Below are 27,504 nucleotides of genomic sequence, written 5' to 3'. Positions count from 1 at the left end.
ATACTCTTTCTTTCTGTTGTTGTGCTTATATTCTCAGCTGTTCAGGATTGATTCACAATTGGGCTAAAAACCGAAGTCAGTCCTGAAGTCTCAATAGTTCGGTGTGCAACGTTAATCCGTCCATTAAAACGTGGCTTCATCTCATTTTTCGAGGAGGTTGCTATATTGGTCCGTGTTACAGACTGTTATATTGGTAAATTAACAGGCATTTTAGAGATGTGTTTGGCTCTCTGAAGCAGTTCCTGTCCAGCTAAAGACAGTACACAACATTTCACTCCTCACACATCCTGATTTCATTCAATTAAATTCTGTTTATTTTGGCTGCACTATCCCCAAGTTTTGATTGGCAACTTTGTTTGACATCTATTTCCTCTCAACCCATTATTATAAAATAAAAATATACTTTGACAGGTCTTGTGGAGCTGTTTTACTATGTTTTATGTTTTTTTTTAAATTAATGAATGTAAAGAAGGGCATTGGAAAAGAAAACATGTCCAGAGTCAAGAATGAATAAAGGATTAAACTCAGAGCAACTTAGAATTTAACTGAGAAGAAAACAGCTAAACATCCAAAACTGTTCTCCAGCTCGCCTTGAATAAGTGAAGCCGAGTGAGAGTTGTTGTAGTGGCCTATCATGGCCACAAGAGGGCGCCATGCGACACCTGAAGGCGCCATTCAGATGATTGTGTATTTCTGCCCCCGGTTGGTACAAGTTGGTAGGAAGCAGAATATTTCTCCCAAACTGAGGACTGACTCATGCACTCTACTAATTAAATTATAACTGAATGATATTGTTGTGTCGATGGTTACATAATTTTGCATTCAGGCAATACACACATAACTGGAAACGCAGCATACCTCTTCCCTTAAATGGGAAACACCTGAATTGACGCTTGGTCTCGTCATCAATAATGCTGCATTCAGGTGCCATGTTTTATAATAGAAAATGCCTCATCTTTAGATGGTGTAGTATAATTACATATAATTTATAACTATTTAAAGTGCCCATGTGATGGCCCCCAGATTATATGACTTAATGTCTTGCTCTTACTTGAAATAACATTTACTAATATATCAGAATTTTATACTATAAAGAGAAACAAAGTTATACTTGCGGTCCCTGAATCGCAGTGGCGGGCTGTGCATTTTCTACATCGGCCTATAATGCCGTCTAATGTAAGATATTAGTTCACCAATGTTCGTCGCAAAAGGGGCTTTTATTGCGAAGGAGGAGACAGAAAGACAGGAGCTGTGGATTGTGAGTCGTATTCACATGACACTGCAACAAGTGAAATAAAATGTTACATGAAGCGCAAAACCTACAAGTACACGACTGCAGAGTGCAGATACACAAATACGCCGCATGGCGGGATGCTGCGTCATTAATGGACAATGCTTGTAGTCCACACCACCGTAATAATCACAATGACAAGAACACAATTACAAGAACCAGTCACTTATATATAACAAAACAATCAGACAGAACTGTGGCACTAAAATGCCTCACACTCAATAGAATCAGAAATAACCATGGAGGTTATAATTAGTGTCGTACGAGATGTGCCGAGGCTTGAGCGTGTGTCGAGTAATGGAGGCGTTTCCTCAAGCGCGTATCGAGGCTTGCTTCATCTCTTTGTGTTTTGCTCTCCTACAGACCAGGCTCCAAGAACCTCAAACCAGACGCCTTGTCCCGTCAGTTCCAGCCGGAGAGCTCCCTCTTCATCCTGAAGGTATCCTCCATCCGAGTGTGTTGTCGGTGCAGTAATCTGGGAGGTGGAGGACAGGGTAAAACGCCCAACGCCGAACATCCTGCTCCTTTGCTTGTCCGGTTAACCGTTGTTTGTTCCTGCTCACCTCCGCCCGCAGGTGCTCCAGTGGGGTCACTCTTCTCGCCTTTGCTTGCCATCCCGGGATCCGACGCACTAGCAATGCTCAAGCAACGCTTTTGGTGGCCGTCCATGGAGGAGGACACCAAGGGATTTGATGGTGCTTGCCAAGTCTGCGCTCAGCATAAGACCTCCCGCAAGGCTCCCTCTGGTCTCCTCCACCCTCTACCACTTCCGTGACGCCCATGGTCCCATATCGCATTGGATTTTGTAACCGGCCTACCCACCTCCAGTGGTAACACAGTTATTCTGACAGTCATTGATCGATTCTCCAAATCTGCCCGGCTTATCCCACTGACAAAATTGCCTACCGCCAAGGAAATGGGCGAGATTCTGTTACAGGAGGTGTTTCGTGTCCACGGTCTGCCCATAGATGTGGTCTCCGACCGGGCCCACAATTCACCTCTCGCTTTTGGGCCGAGTTTTGCAGGCTACTGGGGGCCACAGTCAGCTTGTCGTCTGGGTACCATCCGCAATCTAATGGACAGGCGGAGCGCATGAACCAGGAGATGGAGACAGCGTTCTGATGCCTCTCCTCCCGCAACCCGCAATCCTGGTCCAAGGAACTTCTGTGGGTCGAGTATGCCCACAACACCCTTCCCAGCTCAGCCACAGGGCTCTCGCCCTTCCAGTGTGCCCGTGGATATCACCCCCGAGTCTTCCCGGAGCAGGAACTCGAGGCCAGTGTTCCTTCTGTCCAGGCGTTTATCCAGCGGTGCCGACGCACTTGGAGGCAGGCCCGCTCCACGCTGATGCGCACTTCCGAGCGCTACAAACGGTCGGCCAACAGACGTCGCCTCCCTGCACCTCAGTATGCTCCAGGACAACGGGTCTGGCTGTCTACATGGGACCTTCCCCTCAGAGTGGAGTCCAAGAAACTGGCTCCTCGTTTCGTGGGCCCGTTTCCGGTGTCGCGGGTCATTAATCCTGCAGCCATCCGGCTGCGTCTACCACCAGCCATGAGAGTTCACCCCACCTTCCACGTCTCCAGGGTTAAACCTGTCGAGGAAAGCCCGCTTCACCCCGCCCCCAGACCCCCACCACCCCCCCAGCTCCTCGACGGGGATCCTATCTACATGGTCCGTCGCCTGCTCAAATCTCTGCGACGGGGTAGGGGACTTCAATACCTCATGGATTGGGAGGGCTATGGGCTGGAGGAACGACAATGGGTTCCCACTCGCGACATTCTGGACCCCTCCCTGATCACTGTCTTCCACCGTGCTCATCCGGACCAGCCCAGTGGGACGCCAAGGGCGTCCCTAGAAGGGAGGTTCTGTCACAAATTCCCACCTTCCTAGTTAAATTCATCCTGCTTACACGTTTAATTAACTCTCCTGTCATTCCAGATCCTGTCATCCTCACCTGATTGTCCCTCATTCCCTTCACCTGGTCCTCACGTCCTTCTCACCTGCAGCCCATCCCCTTAGTCCCTCATTCCCTTCACCTGGTCCTCACGTCCTTCTTACCTGCAGCCCATCCCCTCGTTAGTCCCTCATTCCCTTCACCTGGTCCTCACGCCCTTCTCACCTGCAGCCCATCCCTCATTAGTCCCTCACTATTTAGCTCCCTCACTTCCACTTGTCCTCTGCCAGATTGTCTTGTGTGTCAGCGCCAAACCTTCCAGCGTTATTAGAGTTTATTCCTGACCTGTCTGTTACGACCCTGTTTGCCTGTTAACCCGACTCAAGATTTTGCCTGCCCTTTTTGGATTTGTTGCCCTGTTGGACTGACTACCTGGTTTTGACCCTGCCTGAAACATACAGTAAACTGCCTCCTCCTGCATTCCTGTGTTTGTCGTGCTTTTGGGTTCCAGTACCTGTAACTACACACTTAGTGTTAGTTAGTTTCCTTGAGACGCAGGGATGAAAGGAGGGAGTGATCTTCTTCCACAGGGATGCTGAATGATAATGAGTAATAATTAAAATGTTGTACAATGTTTGTTTACATAGAGGGTCAAAATAAAAGGCTTTTACATGGTTGTTTATACTATTGGATAAGTATAAAAGGAGGGATTGTTAAGTTGTAATAGTTTATTTTGATAACATCTGCAGAGGTCTTATGTTTTAAATTAATACATAGAGAAAGATATATTAGGGAGAATATTGTTATTAATGTATTATGAAGCATAGGGGTAATGTTTACTCTATGCAAATGTAAATGGCAAGAATTAATGTATGTTGCATGAGAGTGACTGTATGTTAGTATTATAGATTGAAAGCCTGTTTTCCATCATCTGCAAGTGCCCAGTTTCAGAATACTCTACAGCGTATTGCATCTATTCGGTTGCCAAGCTTAGCAGCAGGGAGACATGAGGGCAATCCTGGCAAAATGCTCCTCACTGAGAGAGCTACACGACCTGGAGAGAGATGCTGGCTGAGATGTGGACACTGTCAATATACACCTGTTCGCTGCCATCAGAACACGGTGGCCCTTTACCCCTGACATGGCCAACCTGTCTGGCATCAAGTTAAGACCAGATGAAGATGCTGAGGCCTACTTGTCACGAGCGGCAAAAGTCTGGTAATCAGCTACAGGCACCAGACACGACAGAGATGTCACCTATGAGATATCGAAGGAATATATCAGCCACCTCATTGCCCAGCACATCGAAGATGAAGAAGAGGAGAAGGAAAACAAAGAAAAGATGACCATGACACTGCTAAAGCTACAACTAGCAGGAAAAGATACAGAAGCTTCTAAACACCACCAGAAGACACAAAAACAGATGGCTCTTGCACCTGACATAGCCATCCAGATCCGTGAGGAGGTCAGCAAAGCCATGAGCACCTTCATGCAAGAGGGAGGACAACACCAGCCTGCCTCCCAACAGAAGCAAGAAGCCATATCTCCCTGGCAACAGTCCCAGTGAGCCATGTTTCCTCCAGTTTGGATATTGGATGCCGGACTGCCAGCAAGAAGAAGGCCCAGGAAGAGGAGGACTTCTCTAAGACGACCGAGAGGAGGACAAAACAGCCCAAACCGTCGAATAATGCCACATGACCAAGGCTGTGTCTACTACCGCACACTTACGAAGTACACTGCAGATTTTCCCAGCTGGATTGAGAAGTGCAGATTTCCCCAGCTGCTCCTGAACGCATCATCTCGCTCTTCCGGTAAGTTTGCTGCTGTAGCTCAACAGCTAGCATGACTTCTTCTTTCTCCTCCCGCCTCCTCTGTTTCATGTGTTCTACATGTATAGTTATCCCCTGCTCCCTTTAATGATAACGATACATGCAACAAGTGTAGTTTATTTGCTAGGTTGAGGCAGGTCTATAAGCGATGCACGGCTCCGCTGCCATCGGGTTTCCCACAGATAGCTACAAAGTGAAGTTAGCCCGCCTCCCAGAGTCATGCTGAGCTACAGTCAGCTGTTAGCTGTTCTCCGTGGTGCCCGGGATCAGCCGACTGCGGCAATCGTTCGAGGAGCAGTAAGTTCGGCACATGAAGCCCGCTGTGCACCAACCACTTTCTACGTTTCGAACCAGTTTTCCCTGCTCAGCGACACACCCGCCTGGAGCGAACACACCCTGGTTATCGGGAGCCTCTATAGTCAGGAACGTGAAAATAGCGAAGCCAATGGACCAGAGCTCGTGCTCCGGGGCCAGAGCGGCGACGTGGAGTCTTGTTTGAAGCTGCTGGCTAAGGATAAGCTGGAGATACAGTCAGATTGTAATACACGCCTGTGGTAATGACGCCTTGAGCCTGCCTGGCGGAACTCACTTCTTCAAAATTAATGTGGAATCGGTGTGTGCTTAGTGCCAAGACGTTGTCGGACACCGTAATTTTCTCTCTGGCCTCTCCCAAATTTCCAGACAGACTTAATTGTATAGCCGAATGTCGCCTTTCAACCGCTGGCTGTCGAGGTGGTGCCCAGCTATCAATGTAATACGTAGGACAACTGGAAAGACTTTCTGGGAAAACTCTTGATCTGATGAGGAGAGACCAGCATTCATCCCAATGCTGGACCTGAGCTGCCACCATTTCATGCGAATATGACCAAAGTTGATTTCACCGGACTTAATTCATTAGCCAACCCAGGGTTCAGATCAGTGAACTCGGGAGCAGAGTTGTGAAGTTTAACACCCTTCTCTGCTCTTCCATTCTAGCAGTTACCCACCCCTTGACTTTAGAGTAGAGACTGTGTCTGTCCCACCTGCCACTTCATAATTAAATAAATCAAAAGTAAGTTAGAAGAGAGTCGCATACAATAACCTTTATACAAGTCCTAATGACAATTATTTCGCAGCAGTGCAACAAAATAGTGTCTATTAAATGTGGCCTCCTAAATATTCGGATCTCTGTCATCTAAAGCTGTGTTACTGAAATGATTTAATATCAGATAATCACATTGATTTATGTTGCCTAACTGAAACCTGGCTGAGCTATGAAGAATATGTTTGCCTGAATGAATCGACTCTCAAGTCATATTAATACTCACATTCCTCGAGGCACCGGTCGAGGAGGTGGAGTAGCAGCCATCTTGAATCGGAAGCCTCAGCTAATTAATCCTCAACCTAAAATTACACTACACCTCATTTGAAAGCCTTTGTTCTTAGTCTTTCACATCCAACCTGGAAACACTACAGCCAATTCGATTTTAGGATTCTGTACCGGCCACCAGGTCCATATTCAGAGTTTATATCTGAATTCTCTGCATTTATTATCAAGTTTCTGTTCTTAAAAACCGATAACAGTTATTATTGTTGGAGATTTTAATATCCATGGATGTTGATAATGATTGCCTTAGTGCTGCATTCATCTCCTTGTTGGACCTTTATTGGCTTCTGTCAGAGAGTGTTAAGAAACCCACTCACAGCTTTGGCCACACGCTTGATCTTGTTCTTACTTTATGGCGCTGACATTGAGCATTTAGAACGCCTTCCCACAGAACTTCTTCTGTCAGACCACAACCTTCATAACTTTTGAATTTATACTACCGGAGTGTACTCCGTTAGAATCAAAAGTTTCTACACCAGATGTCTAACTGATAGTGCTTGAAGCAATTTAAAGAAGTCATTCCTTCTCAGTAGCTTGATCTCGACAATTACCACGCCTCAATATAACAGAGGACTCCTGGTCTAACTTTTGAACCTGTTCCTGAGATTGGGATTTATCTTGTTGACAGTGCCATAGGCTCTGAGAGAATGACACTGGACTCGAGCAGCCCCCTCTCTGGAAGAAGAAGACACAGTGAGGAAGAGGAGGTTTGCTCCCTGGTATAACCTCAGACCCGCAAACTGAAGCTAAACGTCATTTAAAGCTGAACGACATATGCTCAACTAATCTCAAGAATCCCGCTTTAGTTTGGCTTAGATAGTCTTAAAACATATAAGAAGGCCCTCCGTAATGCCAGAGCAGCCTATTACTCATCAATAATAGAAAAATAAAAACAACCCCAGGTTTCTCTTCAGCACTGTAGCTAGGCTGGGATTGAGAGTCACAGCCTGTGGGAAGTTTGAGCATTCCATAAACCTTAGTGGTAATGACTTTATGAACTCTTTAATGAAAGATTTTAACTATTAGGACAAGATTAATAATCTCTTGCCCATAACCAGTGCCAATCTGTTCAAGTGAATGTGGGCTTGGAAACCGCTGTATGCCCTGGTGTATATTGGAGGGCTTTTTCCCTATCAACCGTGACCAATTATTTTCAACGGTTTCTATTTCAACCCGCCTACCTGTCTCTTGGACCCCATCCCGACGAGGTTGCTTAAAGACGCTTTTAGCCTTTAATTGGCATGCCTTCTCTATTAGATATTATCAATGTAGTCTCTGCTAACAGGCCACGCACTCACACCCTTCTTCAAGGTGGTTGTTATTAAACCCTCTCCTGAAGAAGCCCACTCTGATCCAGAGGCTGGCTAACCAGCAGACCGATTTCTCTAACCTCCCTTCCTCTCCAAGATCCTTGAGAAAGTGGTCGCAATCAGTTGTGCGACTTTCTACATCACAATAGCTTATTTGAGAAATTTCAATCAGGATTTAGAAAACACCACAGCACCGAGACGGCATCAGGAAAATTACAAATGTGACCTCTCTAATGGCAGCAGATAAAGTATTCTCTCTGTCCTGGTCTTGTTAGACTAGTAAAGCTGCATTCGACACCATTGGACCATGACATCCTGTTACAGAGACTGAGCAGTCGATTGGCATTTCAGGCACGCACTAATTTGGTTTAAATCCTATTTATCAGATCGATCTCAGTTTTCTGTATTTGTAAACTATGACGCTCGATAACCACCAACGTTAATCACGGAGTTCCACAAGGGTTCTGTGCTTGGACCAATTTTATTTACCTTATACATGCTTCCTTGGGCAATATTATCAGAAACACTCCATAAACTTTCATTGTTATGCGTGATGATACCAAATCATATTTTATCGATAAAACCAGAGGAGAGCAACTAACTCTGTAAAATTCACATACGTCTTAAAGACATAAAAACATGGATGACCTGCAAAATCTTGATAAAGTTAAATCAGACAAACCGAAGTACTTTTGATCGCCCCTGAGCACCAGAGACTGAATTATTCCTGGTGATGTGATTCTAAGACGGTATTGTCTCCATGGCATCCAACACCACTGTAAAGAATCTTGATGTTATCTTGGATCGGACTTGTCTTAACCCCACGTAGCAAACTTCAAGACTGCATTCCTTCATCTACACGTATTATTTCAAAAATCAGGCAATAACTTTGTCTCAAAAGATGCAGAAAAATTGGTTCACGCGCTGTTACTTCGAGACTGGATTACTGCCCCTCTTTTTCTTATTATCAGGCTGCCTAATAAATCTCTAGGTCCTCCAGTTGATCCAGACGCTGCAGCTCAGGTTCTCACTAAACCAAGAAAAAGAGATCACATCACCCTGCACTAGCTGCCTGCACTGGTTCTCAGTAAAATCAAGAATCACTTTTAAAAATTCTCAACCTACAAAGCCTTGATTGGTGAAGAGCCCCACCTGAGAGCCACGTCACTAAATGCGGGACTGTATTTGTAGTTCCTAGAGTCTAAAAGTAGAATGGAGCCAGCCTTGAAGGTCAAGCTCTTCTATGGAACCAGCTTCCAATTTCAGTCCGGGAGGCAGACACAGTCACCTTGTTTAAGAGTAGACTTAAGACCTCCTCTCTCTGACAGAGTTTATATAGTTAGGTATGGAAATCAGGTTTGCCTGGTCCAGCCCTCGATATGCTGCTATAGGCTTATAGCGTCAGACGCGAGATGCACTGAGTACCCATTCTTTTTTTTTTCCTTAAGGATGACCATCTTCAATCACACGCGTTTAACTCTGCTTTCTCCCCGGAGTCCTTGACTTACCGCCCCTGCGGGGTCATCGACCCTATGAGTATTTTAGATCTCGCCGATGGATCATTGAGGTCTGGGTCGTGAATTCTTGCTCCTGACTGCGCGATCGTCCTGTTGAGACTACTACTGTTGAGACTCCACCCTCTCCCCACCGCCATCTGCCTGATGGATCGTGGGAGGTTCCGGCTCGTGAACATGCCTACTATGAACTATTCATACACCTGTCATATTCACGGAATGTATTTTAACTCAAATCTGTCCTTCAGCCACATGGACTATCTTCTGTCCATCCTGAGAGGGATTCTCCTCTGTTGCCTCTCCGTTTCTTCCCTTTTTCCCTGGCGGGTTATTTGCTCCTGGTCCGATGAGGTTTTGGGGCAGGATGTCTATGTGCCAGATTGAAAAGCACTTGAGACAAATTTGTAATTTGTGAAATTGGGCTACAAATAAACTGAATTCGCTGATAAGTGCTGTCTCAAATGGAAAAATCTGTTCGCAAATCGCCTCTTTTGTACCTTGTTTACCCTGGCTGAAGTCGAGATGGTATATGTAAATTTAATTGTGTGATTTTGCCTTACCTTCACAGCATAGCTTCATGTAGTAGTTGCAATTAAATTCTCCTAGCTAGGTATGCTAAATTCTCAATTATCTTTGTCAGAAGTAGCCTTCTTCTTTGCAATCCACATACACACCATATGGAAATAAAACATGACAAATCTGTACATGTTTGTCCCTAGATTCCAATTAGTTTTAAGAATTATCCACTGAAATGATAGGCATCATCTGCTTGAATTCACACAGTAATAGGCCTACTTTGACTGACTGTACTTTTATACACATCTCTGTTGTCAGGCACGTGCACAGACATTTTGGGGGGCAGGTGCTCAAACCAAAAAAAAGGGCACCCAATGCCACAAAAAGAATTCTGACAGTTGAAGCATAAGCAGCATTACACTGATGATGCAATACATCCTCGACCTGCGTCTCCTCTGGCAGCATCAGACCGCTAGCTTACATTTTCTTTATGAATAAAGATTAATTATTATATATAGCAACAGTACAAGCGTTCTGATTGGCTAATGGATAGTCATGCCAGCCACGTATTGCCCTCCTCGCTGGTCTGATACGGATCCGTATTGCCCTCTTACGCCATTTTCAAAATGAGCGATATTGATCGACATCAACAGACATCCCTCTGAACAATACCAGAGGACTTATGATTTTTTTTCAGTCTGGCCACGCAAATCCTAGACTAGCCCCTGATAAATAGAACGGAATAAGAATGCACTCTCTCTCTCTTTTCTCTCTGCTCTCTCTTTCTTCTCTCTTCACTCTCTCTCCCTCTCTCTATTCTCTAAACATAACTAACGTCAGTAAACAGCTGCAAGCCTTTGAAATCACGGATTTCGTGAGTTTTTGTTTGTTTATTTTGTTAAGGAAACGTCGGACCAGTTGTGACATCATGTTTTCAGCAGCGCTAATGTTGTGGTTGATTTATCACAAAACAACGTCAGGGGACAAACACCGTCATGACCTGTTTGTCTGGTGCTGCGGGTCAGAGGAGAAGGAGATGCAGCCGCCAGGGCGAGGAGACCTGCGTGCTGAGGAGGAGGGGGGAGCACGTGAGCTCGTGAGCGCCGCGGAGCATGTCGGGGCGAAGTTCTCAGATAAATGCCCCGTCGGATATTAAAACACATTTGGGGGGACTTGATGACAGAAAGAGTAACTTTTATTCTTAAATACTGATGAATAAAAAAAGTGGGCTCCAGCAAAAAGGGCACTTTTCTCATCCAGGGCAAAAGGGCTGGTGCTTGAGCACCACTAGGGCTCTATCTGTGCACGTGCCTGTCTGTTGTAGTGAAGTTTACCCTGATACAGGAATCAATTAGCAATTGAACACACAGGCATATTAATTATTGTTACAAACATGTATCAATTATAATATAAATCAGAAAACGCAATAAAAGACTACAAAACCTCTGCTCAAGCATTGAAGTCGCCGTACCTGCAGAAATCAGAGAATTTTAAATTTTATAAAATAAATATAACTTAAAGAAAATGTATATAAATGGCACCGACCTGCCTGAGGACCAGTCCCATTCAGGGTATGATTTACAGAGCCCATGTCAACTGAATGAAAAAAATATATAATTCTGGTCATTTAAATCATTTTGTAATTAATGTTGGCATGTAGGTTACATTGTGAGTAATACATACAACACTTGGCTGGCATCGTCACATTAAGCAGAGAAGTTACATTATCTGTTGAAAGAAAGTCAAACATTTGTATATTAAGTGTACTAAATAAATGAATAAAGACCACATCAGTCTAGCGAACACACACCTGTGGCCTCCTGGGTTGGATGAACAGGCACACCACCAACAGCTACAAGGAGAGAGCATATGATAATGATTATCAGATAATCACAGCTCAGCACAATACAGAGTTTGAAGGCTTCAGTTTCTTACCAGTGACCATGCAGATGAAAACCAGAAACCACATAGTGAAGCAGGACCTCAACAAAGACAGGAGCAGTGCTCACTAAACGCCTCGGCCGAACCTTTATCTGGAGGAGACGTGATCAGCGGGCTTGCTGAGCAGGTGTGATCACTTCACACTGATTATGAGACAGGTGTTTGTCGTTATACTCTTTCTTTCTGTTGTTGTGCTTCTATTCTCAGCTGAAGTCTTGATAGTTCGGTGTGCAACGTTAAACCGTCCATTAAAATAGGGCTTCATCTCGTTTCTCAAGGAGGTTTCAGTGGATGTGATGGGGGACAAAGTCCATCCATCCAGTTGTGTGAAAACTTGGATATTCAATTCAATTCAGTTTATTTCATATAGCCCAATATCAAAAATTACAAATTTGCCTCATGGGGCTTTACAATCTGTACACATACGACATCCCTGTCGCAGGACCTCACAACAAAAACTCCCAAGAAATAGAAAAAAAACTTTTACAGGGAAAAAAGGGAAGAAACCTTCAGGAGAGCAACAGAGGAGGATCCCTCTCCAGGATGGACAGAAGCAATATATGTCATGTGCACAGAAGGAATCATTACAGAGTTACAACACATTCAATGAATATGACAGAATTTATGAATAGTTCGGAGTCGGCATGGACCACGATCCCGAAAATATGAGAAGGGGGGGGGGGGGATATGAGCCCTCCTCAGTCTAAAGTAGACAGATGAAGGTAAAGCTTCCGCCACATCTGATTCAGCATCTTACAATTACACACTTTTGTAAACATTTATTGTTTTTAAATTTGGAATCCTCTTCAACTCTCATACCTACTTGACTTCGAAATTAACTTAAACAAATTGTTAATATCAATTGTCATAAACATAAATACATGACCAGTGTTTCAGAGCAGTGGGCTCCCTCCAGCCACTCTGGAGAAACTCAAACTTTGGAAGACTTTCTTTGGCATACTAGAACTGTGGAAGCCACATTTAGCTTTAAATACATTGTGTAATAGTGTAATAATAATAAATACTTTTATAGCATTATTCTAATAATATGAACGTTTTTCACAGAATATTTAAACTATTTCCCGACTTCCCACCCAGAGAACACAGGTATAAAAATCATGTCTGAAACGCATATCACCTAATTAATTCCAGAGGTTTATACATTTATAAAAAAATATTCCACAAAAGAGGTGGGAAGAGGAGGAAAAATACCCGAGATAAACAGTAAATAATAAAAGTTGATCTTTAGGAGAATACATATTTAAAAACCAACAGAATTTTTAAGAGCACAACTGCATTATTTTCTATTAGATATTATTTTTTACTATCACCTGGCCTAAAATGTAGTGTTTTCCTTATCATAAATAAAGCCACTGTAAAGAGGCTGCAGAAAATGTTGCTCAAACTACCCAACTTTCAGTTGTCAATGAAATTGGAGAAAGAAACTGTATTGACATTTAAATAAGGATGGAGGCTCTTTCTTGAAGAATTAGGGTCTTATTTAATTTTAGTAATCATAAAACAAACTTAATTTCCCTATTAAACATCCATAAATCAAAAACTAGACAACTTGAACACCATGTTCACAAGTTTGCACTGACGAAGCAGTCTTTATCTCCCGAGATGGAGCCTCTTCCCTCCAACGGGTGTGGCCCGGTGACTTCGACTGACGGTAAACGCAAAGTAACTTCTGCAGAGCAGAAGACCAAAACATCACGTTCTTCAATGGCGACATCAAACAAATTCTGGAAGATGGCAAAGTGGTGAGCTGTGTGCCGGCCTTTGTTCCTTTCACACACGTTTACAGACGTTGTACTTTTTCCTCCATGGTTTTATTTTGTCTTTTGACCTGATCACTCAAAGATGTGAAATGTCACGGGAAGATTAGTATAAACCCAATTGCACGACTCAGGAGACAGAACTGCAAATAATGATCTTTACTCAGAGTTCTGGCAGGAATAAAACAGGCAGAAATAGATTAACACAATATGGAACGATGGAGGGCTTGGTCGGAAAACACAAGACAATCTGGCAGAGGACAAGTGCAAGTGAAGTGACCCAAGGAGTGAGGGACTAATGAGGGAATGGGTTGCAGGTGAGACGGGCATTAGGGCCAGGGAGTGAATGTAATTAGGGACTGACTAGGTGGGAGTGATCAGAGGCAGGTGAGAGCACAGATGAAGGGAGTTGGACTGACGAGGTGGGAAGCAGAATCTGGACTGACATGATAGTTAGTGAAACAGGTAGACAGAACGAAAACAACTAATTAAAAGGAAGGCGTGGAGCTAAACCGTTGAAGAATCACCCCTCATGGGACGGCTCCTGACGTCCCAAAACAAATCGCCACGCCGGGTGGGCGGAGGTGATTTGGAGGAGGACGAATACTCCTCAGATATCTCCCCCCTCTTCTCTTTGGTGGGTGAGTTGTCCTCATCAGAAGCTGACTCCTCTCCGATGAGAAGACAGCGAACAAAGTCTGGCTCGGTAACCCCTGTGGGCACAGAGCCCTTGGAGGGCTAATCAGGGTGGCTGCGGTGAAACTCTCATGAGAGGGGGATCCGGGATATGTCGGGCCGGGACCCAGCATCTCTCCTCTGGGCCAGAGCCCTCCCAGTCAACAAAGTACTGTAGCCCTCTCCCACGAAGGCGAGAACGAAGCAGGCGGCGAACCACGTAGGTAAGACTGAATCTGAATGGTCTCATGGTGTCATGGTGTTTACCTCGATGAACAGCGGTGGCCACTCATCCCCCCTCTCGGATCCGGACCAAATGATAGGCGTTACGCAGGTCTAGCTTGGTAAAGATGGTAGCCCCAAGCAGCAACTCAAAGGCAGAAGAGATGAGTGGGAGTGGGTAGTGTTCTTGGTGGTAATGTCATTGAGGCCCCTGTAGTCAATGTAAGGCCTAAGTGACAGATGATCCCAGCAGCTAGAGAGGAACTGATGTACGCCTCCATGGCCTCTCTCTCAGGTGCAGATAAGGAATACAGGCGGCCACTGGGTGGAGTGGTGCCTGGTTGCAGGTTAATGGCCCAGTCGTAGGGCCGATGTGGCGGCAGAGATGAGGCCTGGACATTACTGAATACCTCCCGATAGTCATGGTATTCCGTAGGCACTCCTGACAGGTCCAATCTAGAGCTGGGGCAAACTGACTGCTGAGGTGCAGCAGCCTGTTTCAGGCAGATCAGGTGACAAGATGCACTCCAACCCAGGATGGCTCCTGTGGCCCAGTCAATGTGGGGGTTGTGGCGGCGGAGCCAGGGGTGCCCCAGGATTACTGGATGCTGGGGTGACCGCAGGATAAGAAACTGAATGGTCTCATGGTGTTTACCAGACAGGAGCATACGAACTGGCATTGTCTGGTGGGTCACTGTCCCCGGAAGGTGGCCGTCCAGAGCGTTGGCCGGAACAGGACATGGCAACGGTACCTGCTCGATACCCAGCCGACGAACTAGGACCTCGTCAATGAAGCTGTCGTCAGCACCAGAGTCAATTAATGTAGCGAGGGTCTTTAACCCATTCGCGAGCAGCAGCTGAGCGTTCTTTGGTTGGGACACAGTCTTTTGGTTCGTCTCAGAAGTACCTCCCCTGCTACTGGTGAGCCACGCCTTTTATTGGAGACCAGGATATGAAGTGACCAGCCTGGCCACAGTACAGGCAAATACCTCCCCGGCAACAATGCTTCCGCTCCTCCCGGGTGAGAATAGAGGGCCCTACTTCCATGGGTTCAACCTCCCCTTGTTGAGGGCCGGGGGTGATGCTGGTAGCTGCTGGAGAAGCTCAACGCACAGTGAAAATGCGTCGCTCCTGTCGCCTTGTCTGGATGCGTCTGTCCCCCTGGCGCAGTTCTGCCAGACCCCCACTTTGATCTGGACCCCTGGAGACCGCCCCCAACACCTTGCGAAGCTTCGCAGAAAACAGCAGGAACTAAGAGCAGGCTGGTGTCCGCCCCAGTCGCACTCTGCCAGTCAAGTAGTTTATGGTGAAGGCTACCTTTGCCTCCAAGTTAGTGAGAAGACCAAAAGTCACAGAAAAGCGGTGAGCTGTGTGGCAGCCTTGGTTCCCTTTATGGTTGTATTTCGGTGCTGTATTTACCCGATAACAGATGTGTCAATTTTCTCCATTTGGATCAATCAGATGTATTACTAGCTCCTCCTACTGTCAGCCATCTGACAGGTTTATGTACAAGTGGGACAATGGTTGTTAGAAGCATTGCACGCTATCTGTCAATGTCCCTGAATGCATCAGCTCTCTCTTCTGGTAAGCGTATTGCATCTCTTCCGGTTGCCAAGCTTAGCAGCGAGCATGACTGTTTCCTCTCCCTTTCCCTCTTGCTCAGTGTGTCACATGTATAGTGATTCCCCTGCCTCCTCTAGTGATAAGGATACATGTAACAAGTGTAGTTCATTTGCTAGGTTGGAGGCAGTTCTAAGTGGGTTAGATGCACGGCTCCGCACCATCGAAGCTCAGACAGCTACGCTAGTTAGCCCCGCCCTCTCCCCTCACTGGTGCGAAGCTAATAGACGTAGCTTCTGCTAGCTGTTCCCCGGCAGTCGCTGCGCAGCCGGATCGCTGGATAACTGTTCGCAAGAGTAGACAGGATCTCGCTGTGCACCAGCCTCGGCCGCTTCACGTTTCTAACCGGTTCTCCCCACTCAGCGACACACCCGCTGAGGAACACACTCTGGTTATCGGGAGCTCCATAGTCAGGAACGTGAAGTTAGCGAAGCCACGGTCCACAGTCGTGTGCCTCCCGGGGGCCAGAGTGGGCGACATCAAGGCCAGTTTAAAGCTGCTGGCTAAGGATAAGCGTAGATACAGTAAGATTGTAACACACGCCGGTGTATTTCGGTGCTGTATTTACCCGAAAACAGATGTGTAGATTTTCTCCATTTGGATCAATCAGATGTATTACTAGCTCCTCCTACTGTCAGCCATCTGACAGGTTTATGTACAAGTGGGACAATGGTTGTTAGAAGCATTGCACGCTATCTGTCCATATCCCTGAATGCATCATCTCTCTCTTCCGGTAAGCGTTGTTAAGTTGTAATAGTTTATTTTGATAACATCTGCAGAGGTCTTATGTTTTAAATTAATACATATAGAAAGATATTATATTAGGGAGAATATTGATATTGTTATTAATGTATTATGAAGCATAGGGGTAATGTTTACTCTATGCAAATGTAAATGGCAAGAATTAATGTATGTTGCATGAGAGTGATTGTATGTTAGTATTATAGATTGACGAGGCCGGTTGAATTCCGTCAAGTGACTTACAATAACGGACTTTTATTGTGAAAGTGACTTTAATGCGGACAACAACAAGACGGGACTCTTATTGTGAAAGCGACTGGACCGGAAGTGACGTTTCGACCGGGGCCAGAAACGCCGTGTTTTAGAGAGATCGTTCTCTTCTACAGGTAATCGCCGAGGCCGCAAGGAGGAGCCGGGAGCCGGGACACGAGGAAGAGCGCTTTGAATGTTTGTTGTACACTTCCTGCCATTAAATGTTGATAACTTAATCCACGCGCGTCCGGAAGCCTGTTTTCCATCATCTGCGAAGTGCCCAGTTTCAGAATACTCTACAATTTGGAAACCAAGGAAGGCGAAACTGAGATGGCCACCGTCGATTACGGCTTCGGACGCGTTCCTGCGGTAAGTAGCTCGCGCTAAGGAATCAAACTATTTATGCCGTCAGAACACAACGGAGGGCACAAGCCCGCGGGAAGAGTTTAGCAAACGTTTGACGCTGTGTTTGTGTTTTATGTGTGTTTGTTCTAGTCGCGTTTGCATGTTCTGCACGTCTTGTGGCATTTACGGGTCCACGTCGCCCACGTTTGGCTCGCGTGGTCGGTCGCACGGTTTGTTAGTGTCGCTGATGTGTAGTCGTGTGTGCGCGATTGTGTGCGTCTGTTTGTGTTTTTCTGTTGTGCGTTTGCACGGATCGTTTGTCTCACGCCTTCCACGTGATTTTTCTAGTTTTTGTCTCTTTTCCGTTGTTCATTGTGTTATTTTGTAGAGACTTTTTCCACGTCCAGTCTCTTTCCACATGTGTGCAGGCCTTGTTGGTGGGTGTGTTGCCACGTGCGTGTGTGTGAGTGGCCTGTGTGTACTCCACACCAGGTGTGTCGCTGTTGCAACAGCGTTGTGTGTTATTTATTTGCATGTTTTTGTCATATTGTGCGTTCCTCGTTGTTTGTATTGTTTTGTGAGTAGCACATTTTTGTATCAAGACTTGTGGCTAAATGATGTGCCTGGGAGCTAGTACTACAAGCAGGACCACTATCGTGGCTATCAAACTGCCAGTGTAGATATTCGGGTCTTTCGCTGACAATTTTGATAAGTGTACAGTTGCGTGGCAGTTCGTGGAAAAGGATCATCACCCCCATTGTGGCCAATAAGGGTGACTGTACATTAGCTTGGTAGTTTGGCGCACATAGTAAAATTTGACGAAGATGACGCAGGGTCTCACTAAAGAGCACGCTAGACTCCTAATATAATATCCTAAATTAGCACGTGAACATTGCTATTTACGAGATTAAAATTACATAACGTAAGCTGGTGTACATTGGCGCACTGCACAGTTACAAGATCATTAGTCCACATAAATCAGTTGGGTTGCCCGTGTCTGTGGTTTTAGCCAATTCACTAAGGGGACCCTCTGAAGACGCTTGGATGCAAGAAGTACAGCGTGTTTTGTTTTTTGTTTGTCCTGTTTTAAATCCACCATTTTGAGTCAGCACTTTTGTTCGCCCACATGGTCTGGGGGTTGTAAGACATTTACATAAGTTATGACGCCATTACACATTCGAGGTGGCGCCTACTAGTGGACGAGGCATGCTAGGGATTAACCTAACCATATTGAATCGAGAGTTTCTTGGTTTTTGATTAATATTGCCATTTTTGGATTGCAGTGGATTGTTTTGATTTCTCATTATTGCCTGTTTGTGGAGTGGCTCGTGTTTTGTCAGTTGCCTTTGACAGATTGTCGATTTTTGAGTTTCAATTATTGACGTTTGCCTTGTGTTATTGACTTATTTGCTTTTCCGTAGATTGGCGTCTTTGGATTTCTGCGGTTGGCTTATTCATAATTGACCGTGTTGCTTAAATTAACGGCTTGTCCCATTTCACAGAAAAAATAACATTTGTTTCATTGGTTAGAATAACACCTTTTTCCCATTTGTTGATTGTTAACATTTTCATGCTGTTCAATTTCACTGTATAACTGTATTGCTTACCTAATTTGCATTTTTTCCCCCCAACTGCACCGCACCCACAATTAGACACATAGTGTGTTGGTTTTTGGAGGATCAGGAACACACCACCCGGACGGCACTGACTGAAAGAAACAGCGGTAGACTTCTACTTTACATTTATTAGCGTTTTATTCAGAAATCAGGATACAAGTAGACATCATGCATGGGCCCCCTCCAGTCCGATACCTAGAGTTTTCAGACCAGAGAGAGGCCCTTAGCAGAGGGCGCAACGGTTTAAATAATCATCATGACCAGTTCTGATTGGTCCAGCGAAGAGAGGGCGGTGTCTTCTCATTGGTTCTTCATCTCTCTGCCTCCATCGCTGTCGCTCATTCATTGGTTCTTCGTGGCCCGCCAATGAGAGCATATGTTGTGAAAAGTGTTGGAAGAGAAGAGAGTTCACATGTAGCTTCCTTTGTCTGAGCTCGGGAGTTTTCTAAGATAGTCTTATCTCTTCCGGGTGGGATGCGCTGGAGGTCGTTTGTCAAAAGGGGCCTCTTCATGTGTGTGTGTTGGGTCAGAGAGGGGGCATGTGAGGGGTCAGTGAGGGGGGCTCCGGAGAATAATGGCCCCATCTGGACCTTTCCTTATCTTATCTGCGCTCAGTAGATGTCTCTGTTGCCTTCTCCTGCTCTGAGAGTATATAGAGCTCTTTGTATGTGATCACCTCCGGAATGTACGTGATGCGGGGAGGGGGGCTCACAAAACCTCACCGTGTCACTGTTATCTTTCTTTAGATCAGTCCAGGCCCCGTTAAAGATTTTAACTTCCATTCAGTGTTTTCCATCTTACACATAATATTTATGCAAACAATACTAGGCTATGCTAAGCTATAATATATATTCTTTACAAGTGTAGAATCAATTTTCTTTAAATTTCTTTCGAAAAATCGATTTACGATTTTTTGAGGGATTTTGATCTAAATTTGTTTTCGATATTTTCTGTGTTCTACATTTACATTTCCTTACATATATTAAGCCTATCAGATCTGATCCCTTTAACAATGTCAGAATCGACATCAATCAAGACCCCTGTCGCTTGGATAGAGAACATTCTCTACGCTGCCATGAATATGGTGGAGAAAGCCGACAGACTGCACCACTACAAGAAGCTGAGGAAGCACGTGCAGGAATGGCATGCAGCAGGAATGGCATGCAGAGGGTTTACTGAATGTAACAACCCTGGAGGGGCCCACATAAGAACAGAAACTTATGCTAATAAGAGTGCTCAAACTTCGCATCAAAGCAGCAGAAGAACAGAAGCAAGGGAAGAAGTGGTTCCGATCCCGACCAGCAGAGAGCGCCAAAGCCCAGAACGCTCCCAAAGAAGAAGCTCCCCCGACTGGAACCCCGCATAAAGAGGCAGCCCCATCCTCCGGCCCATCAAGATGTCTCGACGGCTAGAGCTCCCCATCCCCCGGCCCATCAAGCGACGCCTAGAGGCCCCATCCCCAGGCCCATCAAGATGCTTTGACACCCCGCCCCCATGTCCATGAGGATCCATCAGTCCTGCCCCCCAGCCCCTGCAGTCAACAATGGAGCAGCGTGCATGAGTCTGCCCTCTGCACCCCAACACCCGATGAAAGACTCATCCCAAGAATTGGACTTCAAGGGCACATTGAACGTGCCTACAAGCTGGACCAGAGAACTAGGTCCCCACGGAGAGCCAAGCAGACTCCGCCAACAGATGACGTCCAGCATCAACTACGGACATACCAACCCCCACACAAGACCGCTGCCACAGACAAAGTGCCCCCAAGACAAAGCGGAACAACCGCATATCCAAGCCCCACTCATAACACCGAGCAACGGGGTCACCCAGTACAAGCCGTACAGCCCAAGGGATATGCACTTCATCACGGACCAGCTGCCCCCCACATCGGGAGGAGGAGTCCCCTGGATAAAGGCACTCGATGCTGCCACCACCGGGATTCCCTTGGCAGTAGGAGACATGAGGGCAATCCTGGCAAAATGCTCCTCACTGAGAGAGCTACACGACCTGGAGAGAGATGCTGGCTGAGATGTGGACACTGTCAATATACACCTGTTCGCTGCCATCAGAACACGGTGGCCCTTTACCCCTGACATGGCCAACCTGTCTGGCATCAAGTTAAGACCAGATGAAGATGCTGAGGCCTACTTGTCACGAGCGGCAAAAGTCTGGTAATCAGCTACAGGCACCAGACACGACAGAGATGTCACCTATGAGATATCGAAGGAATATATCAGCCACCTCATTGCCCAGCACATCGAAGATGAAGAAGAGGAGAAGGAAAACAAAGAAAAGATGACCATGACACTGCTAAAGCTACAACTAGCAGGAAAAGATACAGAAGCTTCTAAACACCACCAGAAGACACAAAAACAGATGGCTCTTGCACCTGACATAGCCATCCAGATCCGTGAGGAGGTCAGCAAAGCCATGAGCACCTTCATGCAAGAGGGAGGACAACACCAGCCTGCCTCCCAACAGAAGCAAGAAGCCATATCTCCCTGGCAACAGTCCCAGTGAGCCATGTTTCCTCCAGTTTGGATATTGGATGCCGGACTGCCAGCAAGAAGAAGGCCCAGGAAGAGGAGGACTTCTCTAAGACGACCGAGAGGAGGACAAAACAGCCCAAACCGTCGAATAATGCCACATGACCAAGGCTGTGTCTACTACCGCACACTTTACGAAGTACACTGCAGATTTTCCCAGCTGGATTGAGAAGTGCAGATTTCCCCAGCTGCTCCTGAACGCATCATCTCACTCTTCCGGTAAACTCTGGTTGCCAGCTCAACAGCGAGCATGACTTCTTCTTCTCTCCCTCCCGCTCCCTCTTGCTCAGTGTGTCTCATGTATAGTTATCCCCCTGCCTCCCTTAATGATAACGATACATGCAACAAGTGTAGTTTATTTGCTAGGTTGGAGGCAGGTCTAAGTGGGTTAGATGCACGGCTCCGCGCTATCGAAGCTCAGACAGCTATGCTAGTTAGCCCGCCCTCTCCCGTAGTCGGCGCGGAGCTACAGTCAGCTGATAGCTGTTCCCCGGCGGTAACCGTGCAGCCGGATGGTTGGGTAACTGTTCGCAGGAGTAGTAAGTCTACACAGAAGCCCGCTGTGCACCAACCACTTCAGTTTTCCCTGCTCAGCGACACACCCGCTGAGGAACACACCCTGGTTATCGGGAGCTCTATAGTCAGGAACGTGAAAATAGCGAAGCCGCGGACCAGAGTCGTGTGCCTCCCGGGGGCCAGAGCCGGCGACGGAGTCTTGTTTGAAGCTGCTGGCTAAGGACAAGCGGAGATACAGTCAGATTGTAATACACGCCGGTGGTAATGACGCCCAAGCCCGTCGGTCGGAAGTCACTAAAATTAATGTGGAATCGGTGTGTGCTTATGCCAAGACGTTGTCGGACACCGTAATTTTCTCTGGCCCTCTCCCAAATTTGCAGACAGACGAATTGTATAGCTAGATGTCGTCTTTCAACCGCTGGCTGTCGAGGTGGTGCCCAGCGAATAATGTGGGCTACGAGACAACTGGAAGACTTTCTGGGGAAAACCTGATCTGATGAGGAGAGACGGCATTCATCCCACGTTGGACGGAGCGCGTCTCATTTCTGCGAATATGACCAAGTTGATCACCGGACTTAATCCATGACAACCCATGGTTCAGATCAGGAACCGGGAGCAGAGTTGTAGTTTAACACCCTTCTCTGCTCTTCCATTCGAGCAGTTACCCACCCATGACTTTAGAGTAGAGACTGTGTCTGTCCGACGGCCACTTCAATTAAATAAATCAAAAGTAAGCAGAAGAGGAGTCGTACACAATAACCTTATACAAGTTAACACCATTATTTCAGCAGTGCAACAAAATAGGTCTATTAAATGTGGTCTCCTAAATATTCGATCTCTGTCATCTAAAGCTGTGTTACTAAATGATTTAATATCAGATAATCACATTGATTTATGTTGCCTAACTGAAACCTGGCTGAGCCATGAAGAATATGTGTGCCTGAATGAATCGACTCCTCCAAGTCATATTAATACTCACATTCCTCGAGGCACCGGTCGAGGAGGTGGAGTAGCAGCCATCTTTGAATCGAGCCTATTAATTAATCCTCAACCAAAATTACACTACACCTCATTTGAAAGCCTTGTTCTTAGTCTTTCACATCCAACCTGGAAAACACTACAGCCAATTCGATTTGTGATTCTGTACCGCCACCAGGTCCATATTCAGAGTTTATATCTGAATTCTCAGAATTTATATCAAGTTTGGTTCTTAAAACCGATAAAGTTATTATTGTTGGAGATTTTAATATCCATGTGGATGTTGATAATGATTGCCTTAGTGCTGCATTCATCTCCTTGTTGGACTCGATTGGCTTCTGTCAGAGAGTACAGAAACCCACTCACAGCTTTGGCCACACGCTTGATCTTGTTCTTACTTATGGCGTTGACATTGAGCATTTGAACGTCTTCCCACAGAATCCTCTTCTGTCAGACCACAACCTCATAACTTTTGAATTTATACTACCGGAGTATACTCCGTTACTCAAAAGTTTCTACACCAGATGTCTAACTGACAGTGCTGTAGCTAAATTTAAAGAAGCGATTCCTTCTGTATTTGATTCGATACCACGTCTCAATATAACAGAGGACTCCTGGTCTAACTTTAGTCCGTCCCAGATTGATCATCTTGTTGACAGTGCCATAGGCTCTTTGAGAATGACACTGGACTCGTTAGCCCCTCTGAAGAAGAAGACAGTGAGGAAGAGGAGGTTTGCTCCCTGGTATAACCCTCAGACCCGCAAACTGAAGCAAACGTCACGAAAGCTTGAACGCATATGGCGTTCAACTAATCTCGAAGAATCCCGCTTAGTTTGGCGAGATAGTCTTAAAACATATAAGAAGGCCCTCCGTAATGCCAGAGCAGCCTATTACTCATCAGTAATAGAAAAATAAAAACAACCCCAGGTTTCTCTTCAGCACTGTAGCCAGGCTGACAGAGAGTCACAGCTCTGTGGAGCCGAGCATTCCTATAAACCTTAGTGGTAATGACTTTATGAACTTCTTTAATGAAAAGATTTTAACTATTAGGGACAAGATTAATATTCTCTTGCCCATAACCAGTGCCAATCTGTCCTCAAGTGGAATGGCCTTGAAACCGCTGTATGCCCTGGTGTATATTTGAGGGCTTTTCTCCCATCAACCGTGACCAATTATCTTCAACGGTTTCTACTTTGAACACGTCTACCTGTCTCTTGGACCCCATCCCGACGAGGCTGCTTAAAGACGTTTTGCCTTTAATTGGCGGCTCTCTATTAGATATTATCAATGTGTCTCTGCTAACAGGCCACGTACCACACTCCTTCAAGGTGGCTGTTATTAAACCTCCTGAAGAAGCCCACTCTGGATCCAGAGGTATTGGCTAACTACAGACCGATCTCTAACCTCCCTTCCTCTCCAAGATCCTTGAGAAAGTGGTCGCAAATCAGTTGTGCGACTTTCTACATCATAATAGTTTATTTGAGAAATTTCAATCAGGATTTAGAAAACACCACAGCACCGAGACGGCACTGGTGAAAATTACAAATGACCTCTTAATGGCAGCAGATAAAGGACTCCTCTCTGTCCTGGTCTTGTTAGACCTTAGTGCTGCATTCGACACCATTGACCATGACATCCTGTTACAGAGACTGGAGCAGTCGATTGGCATTTCAGGCACGGCACTAATTTGGTTTAAATCCTATTTATCAGATCGATCTCAGTTTGTATTTGTAAACGATGACGCCGATAACCACCAACGTTATTCACGGAGTTCCACAAGGTTCTGTGCTTGGACCAATTTTATTTACCTTATACATGCTTCCTTTGGGCAATATTATCAGGAAACACTCCATAAACTTTCATTGTTATGCAGATGATACTCAACTATATTTATCGATAAAACCAGAGGAGAGCAACCAACTCTGTAAAATTCAAGCATGTCTTAAAGACATAAAAACATGGATGACCTGCAACTTCTTGATGTTAAACTCAGACAAAACCAAGTAATTTTAATCGCCCTGAGCACCTCAGAGATCAATTATCTGGTGATGTGGATTCTGTAGACGGCATTGCCCTGGCATCCAACACCACTGTAAAGAATCTTGGCGTTATCTTTGATCGGACTTGTCCTTTAACTCCCACGTAAAGCAAATCTCAAGGACTGCATTCTTTCATCTACGTAATATTTCAAAAATCAGGCACATCTTGTCTCAAAAGATGCAGAAAAATTGGTTCACGTTCGTTACTTGAGACTGGATTACTGCAACTCCTTATTATCAGGCTGCTCTAATAAATCTCTTAGGTCCCTCCAGTTGATCCAGAATGCTGCAGCTCGTGTTCTCACTAAAACTAAGAAAAGAGATCACATCACTCCTGCACTAGCTGCTCTGCACTGGCTCCCAGTAAAATCAAGAATCACTTTTAAAATTCTTCTCTTAACCTACAAAGCCTTGATTGGTGATGCTCCATCATATCTTAAGGAGCTTGTAGTACCATATTGCCCCACTAGAGAGCTACGCTCACTAAATGCGGGACTACTTGTAGTTCCTAGAGTCTTAAAAGTAGAATGGGAGCCAGAGCCTTTAGTTATCAAGCTCCTTTTATGGAACCAGCTTCCAATTTCAGTCCGGGAGGCAGACACAGTCACCTCGTTTAAGAGTAGACTTAAGACCTTCCTCTTTGACAGAGCTTATAGTTAGGGCTGAATCAGGTTTGCCCTGGTCCAGCCCCTTGATATGCTGCTATAGGCTTATAGCTGCCGGGGACGTTTTAGGATGCACTGAGTACCTATCTCCTCTTTTTCTCTCCTTAAGGATGAATTTTCATCTCTCAATCACACGTTACTAACTCTGCTTTCTGCCCGGAGTCCTTTTGACTTCACGTCTCATGGGGTCATCGGACCCTATGAGACGGCATAGATCCTATCTGCCTGATGGATCGTCTGGGTCGTGGAATTCCTGCTCCTGACTGCGCCACTGTCCTGTTGAGACTCCACCCACTGTTGAGACTCCGCCCACTCCTCCTCCCCACCGCCATCTGCCTGATGGATCGTGGAGGTCTCCATCGTGGAATATGCCTACTATGAACTATTCATACACTCTGTCATATTCATTGAATGTATTTTAACTCTAAATCTGTCCTTCTGTACACATTACATCTATTGCATCTGTCCATCCTGGAGAGGGATCCTCCTCTGTTGCTCTCCTGCAGGTTTCTTCCCTTTTTTTTCCCCCTGAAGAGTTATTTGGGAGTTTTTCCTGGTCCGATGTGAGGTTTTGGGGCAGGGATGTCTATGTGTACAGATTGTAAAGCACTCCGAGACAAATTTGTAATTTGTGAAATTGGGCTATACAAATAAACTGAATTGAATTGAATACAGTGCACTACAATTCAGTGCACTGTATTGCAGTGCACTGCGTCGCTGATAAGTGCTGTCTCAAATGGAACACTTACGTTAACCACTTGGCGGAAGTGACGGACGCAAATCTGTTCACGGCACCTGCGAAATTAAGCCGGGAGTGACGTATGCAAATCTGGCGATGATACTAACCCTTAAACTGACAAAATGAATGCACTTCTTGCCTCTTTTGTACCTTGTTTACCCTTTCTCCACCCCATCTCCGCCTTCTGGCTGAAGTCGAGATGGTATATGTAAATTTAATTGTGTGATTTTGCCTTACCTTCACAGCATAGCTTCATGTAGTAGTTGCAATTAAATTCTCCTAGCTAGGTATGCTAAATTCTCAATTATCTTTGTCAGAAGTAGCCTTCTTCTTTGCAATCCACATACACACCATATGGAAATAAAACATGACAAATCTGTACATGTTTGTCCCTAGATTCCAATTAGTTTTAAGAATTATCCACTGAAATGATAGGCATCATCTGCTTGAATTCACACAGTAATAGGCCTACTTTGACTGACTGTACTTTTATACACATCTCTGTTGTCAGGCACGTGCACAGACATTTTGGGGGGCAGGTGCACAAACCAACAAAGGGCACCCAATGCCACAAAAAGAATTCTGACAGTTGAAGCATAAGCAGCATTACACTGATGATGCAATACATCCTCGACCTGCGTCTCCTCTGGCAGCATCAGACCGCTAGCTTACATTTTCTTTATGAATAAAGATTAATTATTATATATAGCAACAGTACAAGCGTTCTGATTGGCTAATGGATAGTCATGCCAGCCACGTATTGCCCTCCTCGCTGGTCTGATACGGAGCCGTATTGCCCTCTTACGTCATTTTCAAAATGAGCGATATTGATCGACATCAACAGACATCCCTCTGAACAATACCAGAGGCCTTATGATTTTTTTTTCAGTCTGGCCACGCAAATCCTAGACTAGCCCCTGTTAAATAGAACGGAATAAGAATGCACTCTCTCTCTCTTCTCTCTCTTCTCTCTCTTTCTTCTCTCTTCACTCTCTCTCCCTCTATTCTCTAAACATAACTAACGTCAGTAAACAGCTGCAAGGCTTTGAAATCACGGATTTCGTGAGTTTTTGTTTGTTTATTTTGTTAAGGAAACGTCGGACCAGTT

At 45.5% G+C, this 27,504-nt stretch overlaps 1 protein-coding gene across 1 annotated transcript in view; it reads left to right on the top strand.

The window, feature by feature from the left end:
• Nucleotides 1-27,504, top strand: part of LOC130203038 (serine/arginine repetitive matrix protein 2-like) — a 132,298-nt gene that overhangs the window by 91,457 nt on the left and 13,337 nt on the right. The window lies entirely within an intron of this gene.

This window comes from Pseudoliparis swirei, chromosome 12, assembly GCF_029220125.1.
Source record: "Pseudoliparis swirei isolate HS2019 ecotype Mariana Trench chromosome 12, NWPU_hadal_v1, whole genome shotgun sequence".
Classification (NCBI taxonomy): Eukaryota; Metazoa; Chordata; class Actinopteri; order Perciformes; family Liparidae; genus Pseudoliparis; species Pseudoliparis swirei.
This window is presented reverse-complemented; position numbering and strand designations above follow the sequence as displayed.